We start from the raw sequence: 23,607 nt of genomic DNA, 5'->3' as shown, positions 1-23,607 counted from the left end.
GTGTGTGTGGGGGGGAGCTGCTGATTGTGAAATCCTTTATGCGGCCCAGCCTCATCCTGACTTTGCCTCCTGCGGCCCCCAGGTAAATTGAGTTTGAGACCCCTGCACTAAGGCATTCATGCAGAGGAACAAGTACAACATTCTGGACTGGCCATCTCGGTCCCCAGATCTGAATAGTATTGAAAATCTGTGGTGTGAGTTAAAGAGAACTGTCCATGCTCGGAAGCCATCAAACCTGAATGAATTAGAAATGTTTTGTAAAGAGGAATGGTCCAAAATACCTTCAACCAGAATCCAGGCTGTCATTGGAACCTACAGGAAGCCTTTAGAGGCTGTCATTTCTGCAAAAGGAGGATCTACTAAATATTGATTTCATTTCTTTTTTGTGGTGCCCAAATTTTGCACACTTTCTGTAAATCCAATAAACTTCATTTCCCTTCTCAAATATCACAGTGTGTGTCTCCTATATCATATATTTAACTGACATTTTTTATCATAAAAACCAACGATTTATACAGGAAAATCATGACAGTTAACAAGGTTGCCCAAACTTTCGCACCCCACTGTATTTGGCATTGCAACATGACCCCAGATTCAAACATTCTGCCTTACATTTTTTAAAGCAACTACTGCTTTTGTTGGGGATGTGGGATCCAATTAAAAGCTCACATAGACAAGTTTTGTCAGCATGAGGGATTTATATTTGTATAAAAATGTGCATAATTACCTGCAATAAATCTCCTTTCCTGTTTTCTGATTGCTAGTGCCAAGCAAATTATATGATCTGGGGGTCTTGCGGCCCCCCTGCACACCTGGTTGGAGCTACAAATAGAAAATCATATTTCACCCATTCATGTCAATGGAAAAAATGTAAAAGGCTGCCATTGTCACAGTAATCAAGCCAGAGTCCCCACACTTGGCACAGTTGGTCACTTGGGGACCGACATTACAAATCCAGGAAAAGTGGGCGGAGCATAAAACAGCCAATCACATTGCAGCCATTTATTTTCCATGGGAAAATGTAAACTGCAGCCATTCTTACAATGTTAACCGCAGGGTTTTAAAACTTGGCACACTTGGCCACTGGGTGACTGGGATTAATATTCAGAAAAGTGGGTGGAACCTACAAAAGCCAATCAAAACTCACCTATTGATTTTCAAGGGGAATATTTCCATTGGTGCCATTCTTACACTCTTAATGGTAAAGACCTCAAATTCGGTCATTGGGTCACTGGGGTTCACATTCTGAAAAGGGGTGGAGCCACAAACAGCCAATCTGATTTGTTTCATTTCTTTAGCAATATACAAATGATTGAGGACCGCAAAGCTCATACATTTGGTTGAGTGACTGTATGTCAAGGTTAAAAAAGTGTGCTGAGCCAATAACTAATTTTTTTTTTTACATGGGAAAATATAAAGTGCAGCCATTCTTACACTGTTAATGGCAGGCTTCTCAAACTTGACACAGTTGGTGACTGGGATTAATATTCAGAAAAGTGGGTGGAGCTTAAAAAAAAACAATCAAAATTCACCTGTTGATTTTCAAGGTCAATAGTAAAATTGCTGCCATTCTTGCACTGTTAATGGCACAAGCCTCAAACTCGGTACAGTTGATCTTTGGGTCACTGGGATTCAAATTCATTAAGGGGGTGGAGCCACAAACAGCCAATCAGATTTGTTTCATCTCACAGGGAAAATACAAATGATTGATGCCAAGGGCCCCAAAGCTCACAAACTTGGTCATTGAGTGACTGTATGTCCAGGTTACAAAAAGTGGACAGAGCCAAAAACAAATTTAACTGGAAAAATATAAACTGCAGTCATTCTTACACTGTTAATGGCAGGGTTCTCAAATTTTGCCCAGATGGTCACTGGTTGACTGAGATTAATATTCAGGGAAGTGGGTGGAGCCTATAATAGCCATTTACAATTCACCTGTTGATTTTCAAGGGGAATATTTAAATTGCTGCCATTTTTACACTGTTAATAGCAGAATGCTGGAGAGGGGCAGGGCCACAAACAGCCAATCTGATTTGTTTACTTTCTATGGCAATATACAAATTATTGATGCCAAAGACCCCAAAGTTCCAAAACTTGGTCATTGAGTGTTTGTGCGTTAGGGTTAGAAAAAGTGGGCGGAGCCAACACCAGCCAAATTCATACTTGGGCAACATCGGGTCATCAGCTAGTACAACATAAAAATTGGTTCTATAGGTTGCAAATTTGCAAAATGGCATACAATGTGTGAAACTGTTTTAGGCAAATTCGCTCATATCTAATCACCAACTCTCTCCCTGGTCTGACTCGGCGTTGGTGCAGAGAACATGGTGGAGGTAACACAGAGGAGTGTACGTTGCTATAGGAATAGTAGGTTTGGGGTACTATGCTTAAAGTGAACCTCCAGACTAAAAATCGACTCAGCAGCACTGAAAAGGCCTGGTGTTTCTTTAACAGTTTCACAGCATCAGAACTTTGTTTCTCTTATACAAGCCTCATTTTTAGCTGCACAGAAGAAAACTGCCCGGACATTTTTCCCCTGATGCTGTGCAAAGCATGATGGGATTTCTGATGTTGTTCTAGTTCTGCCGTTTTGGTGCAATTTTTTTTTTTACATTTTAAATTTGACTTTTGAAGCCTAGCGCATGCAGCTGGAGGGGTTATCAGGACACAGGACAGTTGGAACTGTGTCTCATGCTCCCTGTCACCTCCTTTCAACCAAAAAGATGGCTGCCCCCATGACAAAGATGACAGCCCCCAAGAATCACAAACATTTGCTTGTTCTTTTAAAACAGGGTGGGTAAGAGATTATATTACCTATCTATTCTAATTAACATAACTAATGTAACTTAATGACAGTATGTTTGTTTAGGCTGAAGTTCCCCTATTAAGCCTTAATTCTAATGTATTTGTATGTTTCTTCTCTTTTTCACAGGGAATGAAGATATCACTAATAGTATTCTAGTCTGACTTAACATGAACCCCAGCTGAAAATAAACTGAAGAGATACATTGTAATTGTATCTAGTCTCCTACGCCTAAAAATTACTTTTTTTTTTTTTTTAATAAATACATTTTTATTTAGATTATATGATAGACATGTACACATATAAAGCAGTAACATTATCTCAGAAGTAAGCTTTAAAACAAAATGCAGTTATGAGAATCACAAGAAAAATGAGAATATACCATTTCAAAAAAGGAAGAAGGAAGGTAGAGTAAGGCTACACTAGAGTAGAGCATACGTTATGACATGTGAAAATTAGCCTCACTACACCTTCTTGTATGACAACTGTAACTAGGTTACTATGAACTAAGAAGAACCCTTTATATATTTAAGTTGGCCAACAAATCAAACAAACCTTTAACTATTGATGATAGTAGGACTACCTGTCCTCCACCTGCTACTTGTCCTTTTGTGGGTTTATCTAAACCTGCTAAGAACAGGACTTAAGAGTGCTTCATGTGGACAAGAGATGTTGCAGATATAAAGTAGTATCTGGAAAACCAGTGACCAAAAATCTTGGAATAGTGCTCCTATTGGTTCGTAATTTCTCCAACACAATGGAGGTTGGCTGGTCAAGAATTTGTCTAGTACAAAGGTACCACCCGAGAGGAAATTTCTGTGAAGTGTCAGTGTGAGTTGCATATAATATATATATATATATATATATATATATATATATATATATATATATATATATATATATATATATATATATATATATATATATATATATATTGTTGTAAGTGAAAACGTTATTGATGTTTTAATAGCAGCACAACTTAAGTGTCAAACTTTTCAGGAACATATGGTGAAAAAAACCCAGGGACTCAAAGGGGTTAAACGATTACAAAGTAAAGTTAATGTTAGTGTCTGAAGAGTCCCAGAGTTAAAACATACAAATTATTGACTTTTTTATCTATACCCTGCTCTCAGAATTTTTCTGCCAGAAAAAGTTTTATGGCTGTTATTCCTTATCAGTTAGTGTTACACTCTAATCCGACAAGGATCCGACAAAAGAGTAGCTGCTACTTGCATGCCTGAAGGTTAAAGTGACATTGAGGCAAAAAAAAAAAAAACATGATATAATGAATCGTATGTGTAGTACACCTAAGAAATAGAGCTTTAATTGCAAAGAAATTATTCTCATGTTGTTCCCAGTACAGAAAGAGTTAAGAAATTTCAGTTGTTATCTATGCAAAAGAGTTTCTCTAAGCTCTCTGACCAAACAGGCTACAGTCCTGTTTTATGAAGCACGTATAGATCAAAGAAACAGTCAGAGACAGATTTAGATAATATTTTACTGCAGGGGAGTTCAACGGGTCATTAGCTCTGCTTGTTTTATTGTTTAAAATACAGAGTGTGGCTTGTAAATTGCAAATATGACAGAATGATGCAATGTTATAAATAAAAGCTTTATATCTGAAAGTAAAAATATGAGACACTTTTCTTTGCTACTATTGTTCTATTCATTATCTGTACTACACATTCAATTCACTATATCATAGGTTGTTTTTTTTGTTTTCACTTTAACTCTTTCAGGCAACAGATGAAAAAAAAGGAACTCAGCCTGGTTATTATTGTGTTTGTGTACATACATCACGTTCCGTTGCCTCGGGTACACGTTATTGTCCTTCGATGAGTCGGATAACTGGATGTGTCCATGCGTCATGCTAAAGAATTAATATGCAGCAATACAACTCCACTAGTGAGTTCACCTTCATAGACTTCTCCAGTTCCTCCTTGCTGAAGACATTAATGGCCACCGGGTTCCTTCTGGCCTATACTTGGAGCATTCTGGAAAACGTGGTTCTCATGACTGTGGTTTATGTGGACAGGTCTCTCCACACACCGATGTACTTCTTCTTGGCAAACTTTTCCTTTATTGAATGTTGCCTAACAACTGCAGTGATTCCAAAAACATTCTATACGTTAGTCTCTGACGATCGGACTGTGCCCTTCTGGAGTTGTGTCCTGCAGTTGTATACATTAACGTCCTTCGGATCATGCGAATGTGCGCTGTTGGGAGTAATGGCGTATGATCGCTATGTAGCCATATGCCATCCTCTCCATTACTCAGTTATGATAAGCAGACGGCTATGCATCACCTTGGTTTATTCTTCATGGTTTATCGGTTTTCTCTGTCCTCTCGTCCCATCTTACTTTGTTTCGCAGTTACATTTTTGCAGTAACCGACTTAATCATTTCTTCTGTGATTTCCCACCTATCTTAGAGTTGGCTTGCTCAAGCATAAGTTATGCTAAACTATCTATATCATTTGCATTTTCTAGTATTTCACTGAGCTCATTCACTGTCATTGCTTTCTCATACAGTAGACTTGTTTGGGCTGTTTTACAAATGCGCTCAAGGAAAGGTGTGCAGAAGACCATCTCCACTTGTACGTCTCACCTCATTGTTGTCTGCATTTACTATGTGTCTGGGGTTTATGTATATGGCAGACCAAATGCTTATGAAACAAAAGCATCAAATAAATATGTGGCACTTTCATACGCTGTAGTAACACCGTTGTTAAATCCTCTCATCTACAGCTTCAGGAATAAGGAAGTCCTCATGGCTATAAGAAGACTCTGTAACATCAAAGTGGCTGGATCGTGTACTGGTTAAAGGGAACCTAAGACGGAAGAAGTCTCAGGTTCCATACTTTCCTGGGGCTTCCTTAATGGACTTACGAGGCCAAATATCGAAAATTTGGTCATTACCTGTTTGATATTAGAATCCATAGGTGATTTCCTCTGCTCCCTCCCATTCCACCTCCAATGCATTTTTTACATAGCCCCCAGGCTGTGACCCGACCCCACAGCACGGGTCGTCTCGTATGCCACGCTAGGAGGACGCTGACATCGAGTACGCGGCTGGGCGAGGGCGGAGAGCTGCGCAGCCGCACTCTCCGCCATGCGTACTGCGCAGGCGCGGATCTTGGCGGTGGCCATCTTGATTGTGGCATACGAGACGACCCGTGCTGTGGGGTCGGGTCGCAGCCTGGGGGCTATGTAAAAAATGCATTGGAGGCGGAATGGGACAGAGGGAGCAGAGGAAATCACCTATGGATTCTAATATCAAACAGGTAATGACCAAAATTTCGATATTTGGCCTCGTAAGTCCTTTAAGCCCCCTTGAGATTTCTTAGCCCCTCACCATCTCCCTGGGTTGCTCCTGTTTCCTGCTGCGCAGGCATAGAATGCTCCCAGCTACGAGAGAGTATCAGGTACATTTGCATGTGTGTGCCGAAGTGCAACGCAGCCAGGCTACCAGGCCATCTGGCAGGGGACAGGAGCAACCCAGGGAGATGGCAAGGGACCAAGTGGCCTCAAGGGGGCTTAAGGAAGCCCATGGTAAGTATGGTACCTGAGACTGTTTTTGTCTCAGGAACACTTTAAGGGCTCTGCCTCTGACATGGGAGAATAAAGACTCCCTGACAGTGCTACTGCCTATAGAGTGTGTCCTAGTGGCTGCAGCTCTGGCGCTTTGAGCCCACCAGGAGAAAAGTGTAATATAAATGTTCTGTGTCTTGTTTGTGTCTAAATAAAAATTGTTGGTTCTCTTTGATTGAGCCGAAAATTATGTAAGCGTGTTACACAAGATTGTGCAAGCAGTGGTAAATGTTCAGAGTACTACATTTTATAGATAGGAAATGAAACATGTTGAGTTTGGTGTAGGGTTATAATGAATACGAATGTGAACTAGGAGGATGATCTTCTGACCGAAAACGCCACCTCCAGTCCATTGTATCACTATTTTGCCATATGGTCAGCAAATCTGGTCCTTTTTAAATGGAACTAAATTAAAAGCTACGTTTTAGTGACTTTTCTATTTAGGGTATACCTTGTGTTAAATTTCTAAAATCAGGTGTGTTTTTTCTGAAATACACCACATTACAGGAAAGATATTGCAGTTTTAGAGCAGGTGCAGAGACGAGCTTCAAAATTGATACGTGGGATGGAAGGTCTCGCTTACCAAGAAAGGTTAGATAAATTGGGTTTATTTAGTCTAGAGAAAAGACGCCTTAGAGGGGATCTAATTAACATGTATAAATACATCAGAGGGCAATATAATACCTTGGCGGATGAGCTTTTTGTCCCTAGGCCTTCTCAAAGGACTAGAGGACATGATCTGCGCATGGAGGAAAAATGTTTTAGCCATTTATTTAGGAAAGGGTTCTTTACAGTAAGAGTGATTAAGATGTGGAATGCATTGCCACAAGTAGTTATGGCAAATTTTATACCTGCATCTAAAGGGGGCTTAGATGCTTTCCTTGCATTGAAAGACATCCATGGCTACAATTACTAGGTAATGACCAGTGATGTTGATCCAGGGATTTTATCTGATTGCCATCTGGAGTCGGGAAGGAATTTTTCCCTTTAGGGGCTAATTGGACCATGCCTTGTAAGGGTTTTTTGCCTTCCTCTGGATCAACAGGGATATGTGAGGGAGCAGGCTGGTGTTGTACTTTATACTGGTTGAACTCGATGGACGTATGTCTTTTTTCAACCCAAATAACTATGTAACAATATTGTTTATCTCTAGTGTTCTTTTTTCATAGGTAGACTTCTATCTTCTGTAAACTTCTTTATTTTTGGTGTGAGAGTGATATCATCTTCTTCTTCATTTTTTTTTTTTTTTCTTTGGGTGAGGATTCCCATTGGCCAAGGGACCAAGGGGGAGCTCTAGTGGGATTTAAAAAAAATGGAGGAGGGGCGTGGCTTCCTTCTGAATATTGCATCCATGCCTGGCAAAGGGCAATTAAGAATTTAGAAGGAGGCGTAAAACAGATGACTGGAAGAACAGTAGACTTTGAAAAAAAAAAAAAAGGCATGCTAAGGGGAGGAAAGAAGTTTAGAGATAAAAAAAATGCCAAAAGCAGATGGAGGCATAAAAAAGAACATGCTCAGTGGTGGGTCGAAATTTCACATATGCAATATTTCACTTCCAAATTTGCAATTACGCATAGTAATCGTAATGCAAAACTTCAGAGAGAATCATAATTAATTTTGTATGTAATAGTAGTATTTCAAAATTTCACGTAATCTTTCACATACTTTTTGTGAAATTTTGCACAATTTTGTGTTGTATTTAGAGGTTATTAGCAAAGCCCCCATACATGCTATTGACACCAAAATTGCTACATAGGTTAAGCAGGATAGTGGGTACAAGTCAAAACAAGAATTTTTTTTTAAAGACCTTGTAGTTTTTGAGACACTCGATTTTAAAAATGCAAAGAAAAATGGTTTCTAAACTCATTTTTCTAATTTTAAAAACCATTTTTTACTCGCATCTTATGCGAAATTACGAATGACTACACAAAATCAACTGAATTTGCTAATCGTAATTATGTATAAGCGTATGTGAAATTTAGCGAAACCGTAATTTGCTGATGACGACCATCACTAAACATGCTACAGTTTTTGTATTATAGTTTTTTATTTAGCACCTTGCACTTTTTGGTCACCTTTTCATCAGGTCTCATTAGCACTTTTTGAAACCTGGGTTTCTACTCCAGTGGGAATCACTGTGTTATAGCGAAAAACTAGTGTTGAGCTTGAATTTTGCATCAACAAAAAATGTCCAATTACGGCATAAACTGGTAATGCAAAACTTCCAGAAATTCGTAATGAATTAAACTCATAATCAAAATTAGGATCTGTAATTTTGCAATTACTCATAGTAATGTAAAGATTCAAAAGTTGTTTCTAGGGAAACTCCTATGTGGGTGTCAGATCAGATTGCCGTAACTGCTGGTAAATATTGGGGGATCCCTATGACTGCATGTGTATATGGGGGTCCGCTATGGATCCTGGCATATATTGGGGGTCACCTATTATTCCTGGGGGATGCAGGGGGACACATATGACAGCTGGCATACATTGGTGAACACATATGATTGTTGACATATATTGAGGGTCATTTATTAATGCTGGCAGATATTGGGGACACCTATGACTGCTGGCAATTGCTGGCATATATTGGGGACACCTATGACAGTTGGCATATATTGGGGGACACCTATCATTGCTATTGTATATTGGGGATCATTTATTAATGCTGGCATATATTGGGGACACCTATGACTGCTGGCAGATATTGAGGGACATCTATGACTGCTGGCATATATTAGGGACAGCTGTGACAACTGGCTTATATTGGTATAGCGATGTACAGAGGCGCCAATAGGATAAAACACGATAAAAGGTTTAAAATATTCAGGTGGTAGTGGTGGACCGACCAACCCAAAACAGACTCGATGCTGTCTCTTAAATCAAGCACAATTTATTCACATACTCCAAGAACAACTGCGGCGCGTTTCATGGGCAAGATCCCGCTTCCTCAGGCATTAAAACAGGAGTATCACACTACAATACAAATGACAGAGATATGACCAAATCAGGGAGCTGTATATATACACATGTATATGGGACATCATGATATTGAAATATACTCTATTGCTAGGTGTGGTTGGCGTTTCAATGGTAGTGGACTATATTAAGTTATTGACTAGCAGGAGTGTGTGTCAGCTTGCTGTACCAAGGCTAAAGTGGGCTAAGGGGGTGGAGGGAGGAGGGGAACAAAAACGGAAACATATTTGTAATAACATAAATTGTGGGAAAAGAATATGAGGGGGGAATATATGGTGTCCAAGATATAGTGTTATGGCAGGTGGGGAAGTAGCAAGGAGAGGGAGAGATGCACGATGCACAAAGATCCTAAGATAATGGTATATCAGACATTATTATCATAACGGAGGGAGAAATGGAGAGAGAGACGCCTAAGATATGTATGGGGAATGGATGGTTTGAGATCACTTACCAGCTCTAGGTCCCGATAAAGTTTGGCACCTCTGTGGTTTTTTGCCCGCTCGGGACCCATTAAGTAGCCAGAAGTTAATTGGTGTGTGGAGCCGAGATTGAGGAGTGGGCGTGGTGACTGGTCTGGCCGCCCGGCCAATAATATGTAGAAGAGGTGGGGACTGGGAGGGGGAAGTGACAGGCTATAGTGGGGTGGGAGTGTCAACTTACGGGGACAGGGCAGTGCGGCGTAAACGTCATGCCGTCTAAGGCTACCGCGCACGCACATCTGCCGCCCACGACCATCGCGCACGCGTACATCCGCATGTACGTGTGCGCGATGGCCATGGGCGGCAGATGCGCGTGTGCGTTTGTAGTCTCTGGGGGGCTCAGCGCATCTCTGAGCTGAGGCCATTCAGAGGCGGCCTGGTGATGCGCTGATCCCACTTTTTCTGCGCAATTCTTAATTTTACTGGTAGCGCGCCCAGGCTATGCATATGCATAGGTAGGATTTAGTTAGTGTTAGGTCCCCTCCCATGGAGGAAAGACTTCTTCGACAGTGGGAGGGACGAGTACCTAACAAATTGCATGCAAACTGTTAGTGGAAACTAACATCCTCCAAGTGGTAGACAGGTTGTATGTGTGCTCATTGTGTATTTGTATCCCATGAGTGGGGTGTGCACTTTTTTGCAGGTAAGCATTCATCTGTTTTTAAGTAGCGCTGTTCATTTCTTTGCTATGTTTGATTTAATTCTGGTCAGCTGCTCCCACTTGTTAGTTTTTCTTTGGTGTATATGCAGAGCCTCTGTTTGGGTTCAAGGTGCGTTTGTAGTCTCTGGGGGGGCTCAGCGCATCTCTGAGCTGAAGCCATTCAGAGGCGGCCTGGTGATGCGCTGATCCCACTTTTTCTGCGTAATAAAGGTACTGCTTCACACTGACACACCAAACTCACCGTGTAACGCACCGCAAACAGCTGTTTGTGTAGTGACGGCCGTGCTGGACTGGTGCGCACCATGGCGAGAACAGGTATGCAGTGGCGGGTTCACTGAACAGAACAGGTATGCAGTGGCGGGTTCACTGAACAGGTATGCAGTGGCAGGTTCACTGAACAGGTATGCAGTGGTGAGTTCACAGTACAGGTATGCAGTGGTGGGTTCACAGAACAGGTATGCAGTGGTGGGTTCACAGAACAGGTATGCAGTGGTGGGTTCACAGAACAGGTATGCAGTGGCAGGTTCACTGAACAGGTATGCAGTGGTGGGTTCACTGAACAGGTATGCAGTGGTGGGTTCACTGAACAGGTATGCAGTGGTGAGTTCACAGTACAGGTATTCAGTGGTGGGTTCACAGAACAGGTATGCAGTGGTGAGTTCACAGTACAGGTATGCAGTGGTGAGTTCACAGAACAGGTATGCAGTGGTGGGTTCACAGAACAGGTATGCAGTGGTGGGTTCACAGAACAGGTATGCAGTGGCAGGTTCACTGAACAGGTATGCAGTGGTGGGTTCACTGAACAGGTATGCAGTGGTGGGTTCACAGAACAGGTATGCAGTGGCAGGTTCACTGAACAGGTTCACTGAACAGGTATGCAGGTACTGAACAGAACAGGTATGCAGCCAGGAACAAGCTAAGCCTAACTAATCTTTCCCTATGAGAGACAGTCTGCAGCAGCTCGCCCTACTCTCACTAACGCAGGCACACGAGTAAGCGTAATGGCCGCCGCTACCTGCCTTGTATTAGGGGGGGAGTGGCTCCAGGGGCTAGTGTAGCCTAATTGGCTACACTGGGCCTGCTGACTGTGATGTAGAGGGTCAAAGTTGACCCTCATGGTGCATTATGGGGCGAACCGAACTTCCGCAAAAGTTCGCCTGAAGTTCGCATGGAACCGTTCGCAGGCGAACCGTTCGGCCCAACTATAATCGCTATATCAAGTTTTCCACCCTTGGTGTAAGGGTGCTGCACCCTTTTCTTCCTTCACAGACAGCGACATCTTAATCCTGAGTGGGGACAGGTCTAATCTCCCCACCTGCTTATATAGTGGTTGCCTGGACGGCAACCCTTGTTTGTGAGTATAATACTTACTTGTTAATATTCTCCACCTAATCCAATACATACTACACTATACCGGGCTCTCGGTTTTTCCTTTTTTATGGCTTATATTGGGGACGTATATGAATGCTGGCATATATTGAGGACACCGATGAAAGCTGACATATATTGGGGTTCACATATTAAAGGGATACTTAACCTTGCATTAAAAAAAATCAGTTTTACTCACATAGGGCTTCTACCAGCCCCTTGCAGCCGTCCCATTCCCTCGCAGTCACTCGCGGATCCTTCTGTCTCCCGTCACCGGTTAGTTTTGTTTTTGTCCGACAGGCTCACTGCGCCTGCGCAGGCCTGGCCACGCGTCTCCTTCTTCGTGTTCCTGTCTACAATAGCTTCCTTTTTTGTGGACGGGACACAAAGAAGGCTACGTGTGGCCAGGCCTGATGGCGAAATGAAACTAGCTGATGGCGTGGGACCGGAGGATCCACGAGTGACTGCGAGGGCACGGGGCGGCTGCAGGGGCTGGTGGAAGCCTCAAGTGAGTAAAACTCATTTTTTTTATGCAAGGCCTTTTATGTATCCCTTTAATGCTGTGTGATATTGGGTACACCTATGACAGCTAGCATATATTGGAGGACAACTATGACATAGATCGCCGGAACCCTGAATTACCTTTATGCGCCCCGTGCAGCATAACATTACTGCTATGACTGCACTGAAACCACTTGCTTCATTTGGGTGGGAGTCTGCGAGTGAGGACGGCCCTGCTTCCTCCCTCCCTCTTGTCCTTGGGCCTCCTCAAACACCCCTGTGGAAGCCACTGCCTGGACTCCCCAATGTAGATTAGTGCAGTGGAGCATTTTACTTGCTCCAGCTTTGGGTCTACGCCTCTTGACCGCAGCTGCTTGTTGACAGTCACCTCCATAATCTCCAGTGCAGCACTGGGGAGGGTAAAGAGTATCATGCTGGCAGAACTTTTTTTAGAGGGAGGAGGGGCAGAGTTTTATGGTGGTAATAATTTTTGGACAGTAGAGTATCATGGTAGCAGTACCTTGACTAGGGCAGTGATCTGCAAACTTGGCTCTGCAGCTCTTAAAGAGAAACTCCAACCAAGAATTGAACTTTATCCCAATCAGTAGCTGATACCCCCTTTTACATGAGAAATAGAATGATTTTCACAAACAGACCATCAGGGGGCGCTGTGTGACTAATTTTGTGCTGAAACCCCTCCCACAAGAGGCTCTGAATACCGCGGTACTCTGGGCAAACTGCCACAATGTAACAATGTTCCCAGACAGGAAATGGCTGTTTACAGCTGTCTGTAACAGCCAGAGCAGCTAGAAACAGCTACATAACTTGCCCACAGTAACAATGTCATCATGTAATAAATGTCAGAATGTGAATCAGGGAGAGGAAAGATTTTACAATGAGCAAACACCGACTAAATCATTTATACATAATTATGGTAAAAATGAAGCACTTTTTTTTATTAAATTATTTTCACTGGAGTTCCTCTTTAAGGAACTACAAGTACCACGATGCATTTGCCGTTATGAATCATGACTGTGGCTGTCAGACTCTTGCAATGCATTGTGGGACTTTTAGTTCCTCAACAGCTGGAGAGCCAAGTTTGCGGATCATTGACCTAGGGGGATTATAGTGGTGGTGACCATTTTTTTGGGGGGGGAGGGGGGGATGGTGACCGCACTTGGCTTAGGGACTGGTCATAACTGTTCCTGCCAGGAATAGCAGCACTTGCTGTTAGTGAGAGGGGGATAATTTTTTATGGAGGTGGATGGTGGTTACACTTATTTTGGGAGAATGGTAGCTGCACTTGCTGTGGGAGTGGGGTTATTGTGCTGACCATTGTTTACGGCAACCGAGCACCATCATGAGAACTTTTTTGTAGAACAAACAACCCCATTAGGGTGGTTCTTAACTGAGTGTACAGTTGGAGGGGCAGGCATTGGAGGAGCATCATTAGCTACCTGTGTGGAGCTGCTCCTCTGGTCCCCATCTGTTTGGGATGTGCCATCGTCTCCTTGGAATTTGCTGCAGCAACTTCAGTCTGTATGTCCCTGGCAGTGTTGTGTGCATGAGCCAAAATGCATGCTGAGAGACGTAGCCATGACTGCAACTACAGATGCTACCCCCAACCCCCGCCCCCATAGCGGCACACTACCTGGCTACCATTACTGGAGGGACAAAAACTTCATCACAAATAATGTTCTCCAGCCCGGGGGGGAGGGGGGGGCAATTTTTTATACCCTCGCCCTGGGAGCAATTTAGCCTAGAAATTGCCCTAATTGAAAGCTGAAGCTTGGCTTACAATGGTCACTCTGCATCATGCACATAGGAGAGACATGGGGGGGGGGCTTATACTCGAGTTGGCTTACTAAACATTAGAATGCTTTTCCCTCATGTAGTTTTTTTTATTGAATACAATACAATAACCTGTGGGGTATGTTAAAGATAGATGGGCACCACAGGGCAGGTACTGTATAAATGCACATACAGGGTACATTTATACACTAGGGGCAGTGGCGGCGGACTGGGATGACTCCCATAGGGATGTCGTACTGAAATTGATTGGGAATCGGCCTGCGCTGTTTGGGCAGCCGACAGATCTCTCACTGTAACAATCCCTGGAGAAGCAGCTGCGGGCAGTCTGGATGCCTCCGCAGCTGCTTCGGTTTCACTGTCAGGAATGTCAGTGGCTCACAGAGTAGCTTTATCGCGCGCGCGCACAGATGAGATCTTTATGTGGGAAGGAGCTGACCCGGTGGTCGTCTGACGTCAGCGGAGACTTTCGGCGTCTCCGATTGGCTGATGAGCGGAGGCGTGGCCGAAGGGTCTCCTCCGCTTCTTAAACAGCATGGTTTCACTTGCAAAGTGTCTGCTGTTGCGAATGCTACGTGTTAGCACTCAGACCCTTAGATAGATCCGGTGTGCTTTGATCCGGGAGGAAACCGGGGATTTCACACAGACTAGGATTATTATTGTTATTTGATATATATATTGCTTGATACTTGTGTATGACTCTGGCTCTCTCTTCTGACTTCCCTTCCGCTTAACGCCTTTGTACTTTAGCCATCTGATCCTGTTGCCAACTCTGCCTGAATTACCTTGATCCTCTTGCCTGCCGATTCTGTACTGTATCTTCCTGTCTGTTGCCAAACCGATCTGTCTGACTACTCTACTCACCAGTAAGCCCTTGTCACTGGTGAGGTTATTACTATTAGTGCCCACCAGCTCCTCTGGTGAGGACTTCTGTTTTGATAGTCTCCACCAGCTCCTCTGGTGAGGACTATTGCATTTATTATCATACACCAGCTCCTCTGGTAATAGCTCCTGCACTGATAAGCACTCATTAGCTCCTCTGGTGAGGCTTATCATACTGATAGTACTCACCAGCTCCTCTGGTGAGCAATCTGCATTACTGTTGCACATTTTGTATGTGTTGTCACGGAAGCTTCTGATATACCAGCATTATAGGTGATTCTGCAGATCATCTTATAATCAGGTATATATCTGCATTATTGGTGATACTGCAGATCAGCTAATAATCAGAATTCTGCCTTTTGCTACACCAATCGTTACACTCACTAATCAGATTTGATTAGAGAGAGATTTGTCTCTCAGTTGAATCTACCCATTATCCCTAGATTGTATCATCTTATTTACATACACATTAGTGCAGGTAGAGCAGCTGCAGCTTGGAAGTGTAAATGATCAGAGATTTTGGGGAGTAGTTATTACATTTCATTTTATGTTATAAGCTTTTGTTAAACTCAAAATGTATACTAGACCCTTGCTTGACACATTTTGGTAATTTACAGGAAAAAGTTATGAACATTAATGGGGTCACTTTTTGAACAGAAGTCGAGCAGATACACAACAAGTTCAAAAGTGGCAAAGAAATTGGCTGACTTCTGCGATAGCTCAGATAATCAAACTATAGTGGATAGATAGAAATATATAAAGCTCATTTATTAAATCACAAAATGCAATAAAAGATCATTAGAGAACAATTAAAAGAACATGGGATGGCCACCCCGCCATACACCACAACCATACACCTCCCACTCAGGTGCACCAGGACAGACAGCTCTAAGGACGAAAATTGATGTCCACAATATGAAAATCATCCGCTAAGGACACTAATGTCACTGACTGTTGATAATGGCAATAGCGATTGTCAAAGCAGAGGTTTAATAATAGCAAATAGCCCGTGTATAGCCCAGCGAGCATAAACAGCAAACATAGAAGCCAAAAGCATATGGAGCATCCACAGTCAACTTAAAGAGAATCTGTATTGTTAAAATCGCTCAAAAGTAAACATACCAGTGCGTTAGGGGACATCTCCTATTACCCTCTGTCACAATTTCACCGCTCCTCGCCGCATTAAAAGTGGTTAAAAACAGTTTTAAAAAGTTTGTTTGTAAACAAACAAAATGGCCACCAAAACAGGAAGTAGGTTGATGTACAGTATGTCCACACATAGAAAATACATTCATACACAAGCAGGCTGTATACAGCATTCCTTTTGAATCTCAAGAGATCATTTGTGTGTTTCTTTCCCCCTGTTCTCATGCACTGAAGTTTCAGGCTGCTCTTTTCTTCCTGCAAACAGCTTTGCCCTTGTTTGTAATTCCTCAGTATGTGAAAGCCCAGCCAGCTCAGAGGACGATTTATCCAGCTGATTAGAGCAGCTTCTCTCTTCTCTCTTATCTAAATAACACACAGGCAGTGTGCATAGAGGGGCCAGAAAGGGTGAGTTCATAGCAGAACCACAACACTGAAGAACTTGGCAGCCTTCCAGACACAGGGCGACAAGTCTGTCAGGGGAAAGATACATTGATTTATTACAGAGACTGTCATAGTAGAAAGTGCTGCAGTTAGCCAGAACACATTAGAATAGCTTTTGGAACATGTAGGATGATAAAAAACAGGATGCAATTTTTGTTACGGAGTCTCTTTAAGTCCACCAGGGGGACACCACAGCATGAAGTATGTACATACAGGCCAGCAGAGAGCAAAGAGGGTCCATCTCACCTCACTCCAAAGTCGATTCAGCAGCTCTGTCCAGTAATCCCCATGGCTCAATATGTGTGGCTCCAATCGAGGAAAGTGCAAGCAGAAACTGAACGCCAGGGAGGTTAACTTGTAGTGAAGCTGAAACATACCTGAACTCATTTGAAAGTCCTCTGGTAGTAAAAAAAAAAAATCAGGTGAATACAGGTTTTTGGAATGAAGACCATCTAAAAGGTACACACCCTTTCAAATAGAGCTAGGCCATCCACAAGTGAACTGGGCCTTAGGCATGTTTAGAAATCAGGAGCCTGCCTACCATCTCCTCTGTCTTCCCATCACTACTCCGTTCCTTACCAAAAAGGTCATATTGGAGGGAGGGCAAGCCTAAGTTGATACAATGGCTAAGGCCTTATATAACCTTAGTCCATCTCTGCTTTTAACAGGGCATCCTTTTATGGCAAAGCAAACAATTATAATTTATTGCTTTGCATATTTGCCACTATTTACTCAAACTTGTATAGTAACTCCTTATGTTTTCTGGCCTATGCAAAGAGGACAGACAATTTTGAAAAGAGTCGTCTTATAGCCATTAAGACATCTTTGTTCCTTAAGCTATAAATGAGGGGGTTCAAAAATGGTGTCACTACAGCGTATAAAAGTGTCACATACTTCTTTGATGCCTCCGTTTCATAAGTATTTGGTACAACATATACATAAATCCCAGAAACATAGTAAATGCAGACAACAGTAAAATGAGAAGTACACGTGGAGATGGTCTTTTGCACACCTTTCCTTGAATGCATGTGCAAAATAGTCCACAGGATTCTGCAGTATGAGACAACAATAACAGTCAACGAGCTCAACAAAATACTGGATGCTGCAAAAGATAAGGACAATTTGGCGTAACTTATGCTTGAACAAGCCAACTCTAACATTGGGGGGAAATCGCAGAAGAAATTATTAAGTCTGTGGCCGCAAAAAAATAACTGCAAAATAAAGTACGCTGGCATAGCGGGACATAGGAACCCAATAAACCATGAACAATAAACCAACACAGTGCATAATCTCCTGCTTATCATAGTCGAGTAGTGGAGAGGATAGCATATGGCTACATAGCGGTCATACGCCATTGCGACTAACAGTACACATTCACTTGACTCAAAAGCAGTAAAAGCATACATCTGTAGGACACAGTTTCTGAAAGGAACGGTTTGATTTTTAGACACTAAAGTATGGAATGTTGTAGGAATGACTGTAGTTGTAACGCAACATTCAACAAAAGAAAAATGTCCAAGGAAGAAATACATCGGTGTATGAAGGGACCTGTCCACGTAAACCACACTCATGAGAATCAAGTTCTCCAAAATGGTCCAAATGTAGGTCAGAAGGAACCCAGTGGCCACCAATGTCTTTAGCAAAGAAAAACTGGAGAAGTCCATGAAGGTGAACTCATTGGTGTGGTTGTATTGATACATTTTAATTCCTCAGCATTAAGCACGGACTGTGAAGATGCGTTCAGATAACAGACTCAAGGAAGGGCAACAGATTCAAAGTTGGAATACAGCTACTAATATCTTAGTCTCCTGAGACAAAAAGTAGGGAAATACAAATACATTTAAAAATAAGAGAACAATCCAGAAGTTAAGTAATAGCAGACATAGACCCAGGGCCGGCCCTAGACTTTTTGCCGCCTGAGGAAAAAATGATTGCTGCCGCCGCCCCCCCCCCCCCTCCCCGGTGGGGGACCACCGCCCCGAGCTGGAAGGGTAGCGGGCAGGGCGGGGGTATTGGGCCTAGCAGCGGGGAGGGGAGTCGGACCCCCCCTCCCTCGCCTGGGTCCCCCGTCCTCCGCTCCCCTCCAGCCTTAAATAGATAAGAAGCGCAACTCGTAAGAGGCAGTGGGCGGGGAGGACTCACCTCTTCCTCGCTCGATCCAGCGTGTGCTCCACTGACGTCCCTTCCTGCAGCGCCGTCCACTTACAATACAGTGGGCGGCGTTGCAGGAAGTGACGTCAGTGGAGCGCACGCTGGATCGAGCGAGGAAGAGGTGAGTCCTCCCCGCCCACTGCCTCTTACGAGTTGCGCTTCTTATCTATTTAAGGCTGGAGGGGAGCGGAGAACGGGGGACCCAGGCGAGGGAGGGGGGGTCCGATAGTGTTGGGCGAACAGTGTTCGCCACTGTTCGTGTTCTGCAGAACATCACCCTGTTCGGGTGATGATCGAGTTCGGCCGAACACCTGGTGGTGTTCGGCCAAACTGTTCGGGTTCGCCCGAACTGCTGAATGCACGGCCGAACAGGGCCCCTGTTCGGCCGAACAGGGCCCTGTTCGGCCGAATACGGCCCCCCTATGGGGTCGCAGGCATAAGGGGGGAGCATGCCCCGATCGCGGGGGGGGGTCGGAAATTCCCCCCACCCCCTCCGCTAGCGCTCCCCCCTCTGCCGGCTTCCCCATACAAAAGTTTGACGAAAGTAAAATAGTACCGATGGTGGTGGCTGGCTGCTGCAGTGGCTGGCTGGCACTATGAAGTGACTGAGGAGGAGGAGTCGGAGTAGGACGCGTTGAGGGAGGCCGGGCAGCGGGCGGTTCAGCGGTAGTACCCTTGTGGTACTTCCGCCCTTTCTCTGACCTCACGTCCTCTGCGTGATGACGCATACGAGGGTACGCGTGACGCGTACCCTCGTTTGCAGAGGACGTGAGATCAGAGAAAGGGTGGAAGTACCACAAGGGTACTACCGCTGAACCGCCCGCTGCCCGGCCTCCCTCAACGCGTCCTACTCTGACTCCTCCTCCTCAGTCACTTCATAGTGCCAGCCAGCCACTGCAGCAGCCAGCCGCCACCACCGGTACTATTTTACTTTCGTCAAACTTTTGTATGGGGAAGCGGGCAGAGGGGGGAGCGCTAGCGGAGGGGGTGGGGGGAATTTCCGACCCCCCCCCGCGATCGGGGCATGCTCCCCCCTTATGCCTGCGACCCCATAGGGCCCCCAAAAGCGGGATGTTCGGGGAGTTCGGGGTTCGGCCCGAACATGCCGAACATCGCGGCCATGTTCGGCGAACGTTCCCGAACCCGAACATCCAGGTGTTCGCCCAACACTAGGTCCGACCCCCCTCCCCGCCGCTAGGCCCAATACCCCCGTCCTGCCCGCTACCCCTCCAGCTGGGCGGCCGGCTTCCCGCACCCACCGATGGGCGGATGCCGCCCCTAGAAATTTGCCGCCTGAGGCAAAAGTTTCACCCCGCCTCATGAGCGGGCCGGCCCTGCATAGACCACATAGACTCATACCTCACTGTTCCCAAGGAAATGTACTCCATGTCTTCTTGTGTGCATGTGCCTGGTGATGGCAACACTGTACTGTACATACAGGTAGCTGCATTCATCTGTTTGTTCCAGTTATGTGGGCAAGTTCATAGTCACAATAAGGAGCTGTCAATTCACCAGGAAATGCAGAATCAGCAGTCTCCATGGCACTGTAACTCAGAATATGGGCGGGAGAAGGAGCCTAGTAGGAATGGAGATTTATTGCAGGTAAGTATGGATATTTTTAGCCAACAATGTTAATGCCTCCTTCCCATGGATGAGATATTTACATTGTAAACAAAGTTTTCATAGATCAGGTTTAAACTGGAATTTCAGGAAACAATACCATTACTCTATCCCACCCCTATCCACAAGGTATAACAAGCATAATAGAAGCAAATAAAAATAGAAAGCAGAGTGATTATTTTACCAGTAGTCATCATTAGAGATGTTGCGAACAGTTCCTGAACCGTTCACCGGCGAACATCTCAGCATCTCTGGGCCCTGTACTACTTCCGGGTCGCTATGACCTGGAGCAGTACGCCTGCGCTGGCCCGGCAGTGCGCGTCCTAAATCTCGCTCCTGTTGCCGGGCACTTTCTGCGCATGTGCGTGACGTCATGAGTGATGTCACGCTCATGCACAGAGAGTGCCCGGCAACAGGCGCGCGATATAGGACGTGCACCGCCGGGCCAGCGCAGGCGTACTACTCCGGGTCATAGCGACCCGGAAGTAGTACAGGGCCCAGAGAGATTCGCCCGGCGAACGGTTCGGGCCATCTCTAGTCATCGTGTGACCTTTTCGGTCCAGAATGTTATTCCACCTCCTGCACACTCAGGTGATACCTAACTGTGTTTTATTGCACTACTATGGAGCTTGTTTGTTCATGGTGAACTAGGAAAAATCAATTTCGAGTTTGCCCCTTCCAAATTCTGAACATTTCTGTAAAGTATATTTCAATTTTTTTCAATTGGAACCTTAGTTTGAAAACATTTAAGCAGATTGTTACTTACCTGTCTCCCGCAGTTTATCTGATTCCATGTTGTCCTCCCAGGTCACTGTGTCACTGTCACCCCATGCATTGCCCCGGCCACACACCCATTTTTGTGCTCTCCTGTAGCAGGGAGAGTTCTGCATTTGCACATTTAGTAAAACTTGCAACTGCACAGGTGCAGAACACTCCCCACCTTGGAAGAGCGATCAAGGAAGTGCACATCTTGGGCAGCGCATGCACAGAAGTCAGTGACTGGTTTGATTGGGGACTTTACCAGGGCTTTCAGCAGCTGAACAGAGCAGATCAGGAGGACAACGAGGGCAAGATAGACCGTGCTGGCTGGAAGAAGCCTAAGGTAAGTAAAAATCAGCTTTAAACTTAAATTACCCTTTAAATAATATAAGCAACTATACTCTAGAGGAGGTGAGCCTTTCCTGATACACTTTACAGGGGAGGAGCTGTCAGCCATACTATCTCAGAAAAAAACACATACATAAGTAGATAATAATTTTCTACTTATATAACATATGTATTGCACTGTCCACATTTTGATTTTAGTGATTTTAACTATATGAAAAAAAGAGAAAATCCTTCTTAGGATTCTCCATCTTAACTGTGTCTATTTTACAGCCAATCCTGATGTCATTTTCTCCCTTACTTACATAGTTACTAGTAAGCAGGCAGATCTACTTGTGACCTGTGGCTGTGTGACTGTCCCTAAAGAGTAAGGGTTCACGAGTCCACGGGGGTGGGGGGGAAGGGGGCGCCATTTTTACACCCTCGCCCTGGGTGCAATTTAGCCTAGAAACTATTTATATTCTGTATTTGTGGTATTTCTAGGGTTTTTGGAACCATGCAGGACGTTCTACAGACAGTAGATTTCCACCGCTTATTTATTTTAATATATTTGGCAATTACCTAAAACTTTGCAGAGGACTTTACTTTAAAGTTCTGCTTATTGTTTAATCCTGTCTACAACCTAATGTGACCACACTTTTTACTGCAACACACTGTGCATTTTCCCATTATCATTATTACTGAGATGCCCACAAAACTCTGGTTAATTATATTGCACTTTAATCAGCAGAAGCTCCTTCATGGCTTAGGTAGTTTATTATGAACATAAGATTGAAATACAGAGAATTACTAGTTACAAAGGACAAAATTAACCAAGATAAAAAAAATCAGTGCAACAGATGAAGTAGAAGCTATTAGGAAGCTAATCCAAGAGGGAAAAAAAATGGTTTGCAGAAAATTAGCAGCAGGTGCTCTCAACTGACAAAAACAAATTTGAAATATTTGCCTGTAACAGAAGGACGCTTTATAATTGAAGGCCCTGAGATTAAAAAGGTCTGCAGTGAAAAAAAGTGAAAAAGATGGAGGATTCCTGCCAACTTCATAAAGAGCTATCGGTGAATGGAAGAACATCCTGGAAGAGATTGTATGTCCCCATAGAGGTGTAATCTAAACATGATTGAGTCTGTCTGAAATTACAGGGAGAAACAGAAGTAGCTGATAAAGTGTGGATCTACAAAAAAACTGTGGTGATCTTCTACATGTTTGGCAAAGCCTACCTGCCGAGGTTTTCTAGAATTTTGTGTACGTCCTTTGTGCCAGTGAGAATTGTTTCTGTTTTGTAAACATAATCACAACAAATTTTGATTTCCTTCTGTTTCTGTGTCTGCACTTTGTAGGTTAAACATTCATAAATAAAACTTTGAATTACATTATTTTTGAAAGCATCCTCACTTTAAAAAAAAAATTCCCAAATGCCTAAAACGTTTTTACAGATTCTACCTGACCAAAAGTCACATGCTGTAGCCATTGTTTTAGTGTGTCACATGTTCTGTACTCATACAGTATGCTTCATATTACTGGGCCATAATTATCACTGCTCTTCTCGTCATGATGTCACACACCCTCCTAAATAGAGATGTTTATAAACAGCTCGCCTTGTAGGCGAGCTGTTCACCGTGAATAGCTATGGGCAGGCTGGCCCTGTACTACTTCCAGGTCACAATGTCCCAGAATAGCATGCATGCCCATGACTTGCCGCAGCTATTAGTACACATGCCCAGGCCTGGCAGTGCGCATCCTTGATTGTTTTGCACATGTGTGTGACATCACAAGCGTGCCCGCCTACAGGTGCACAATCAAGAATACGCACCGGCGGGCCTGGGCATGCAAACTAATGGATGCGTGTGGGCACGGGCATGCGTACTACTCTGTGAGGTCATGCATTTTGGTTGTACCAATGGTCTAGCACCATACAAAATAATTAGGATACAGTTGGGGACATCAAACTTGGAGAAGGACTTAGGAGTACTCATCGACAACAAGTTAATCGTACTCAATGCCAAGCAGCTGCAGCTAAAGCTAACAAAATTATGGGATGCATTAAAAGGGAAATAAAAACTTGAGATGCTAGCAT

The sequence above is a fragment of the Hyperolius riggenbachi genome, chromosome 4, assembly GCF_040937935.1.
Source record: "Hyperolius riggenbachi isolate aHypRig1 chromosome 4, aHypRig1.pri, whole genome shotgun sequence".
Taxonomy (NCBI): Eukaryota; Metazoa; Chordata; class Amphibia; order Anura; family Hyperoliidae; genus Hyperolius; species Hyperolius riggenbachi.
The sequence above is the reverse complement of the archived record's forward strand: the minus strand, read 5'-3'. Positions refer to the sequence as shown.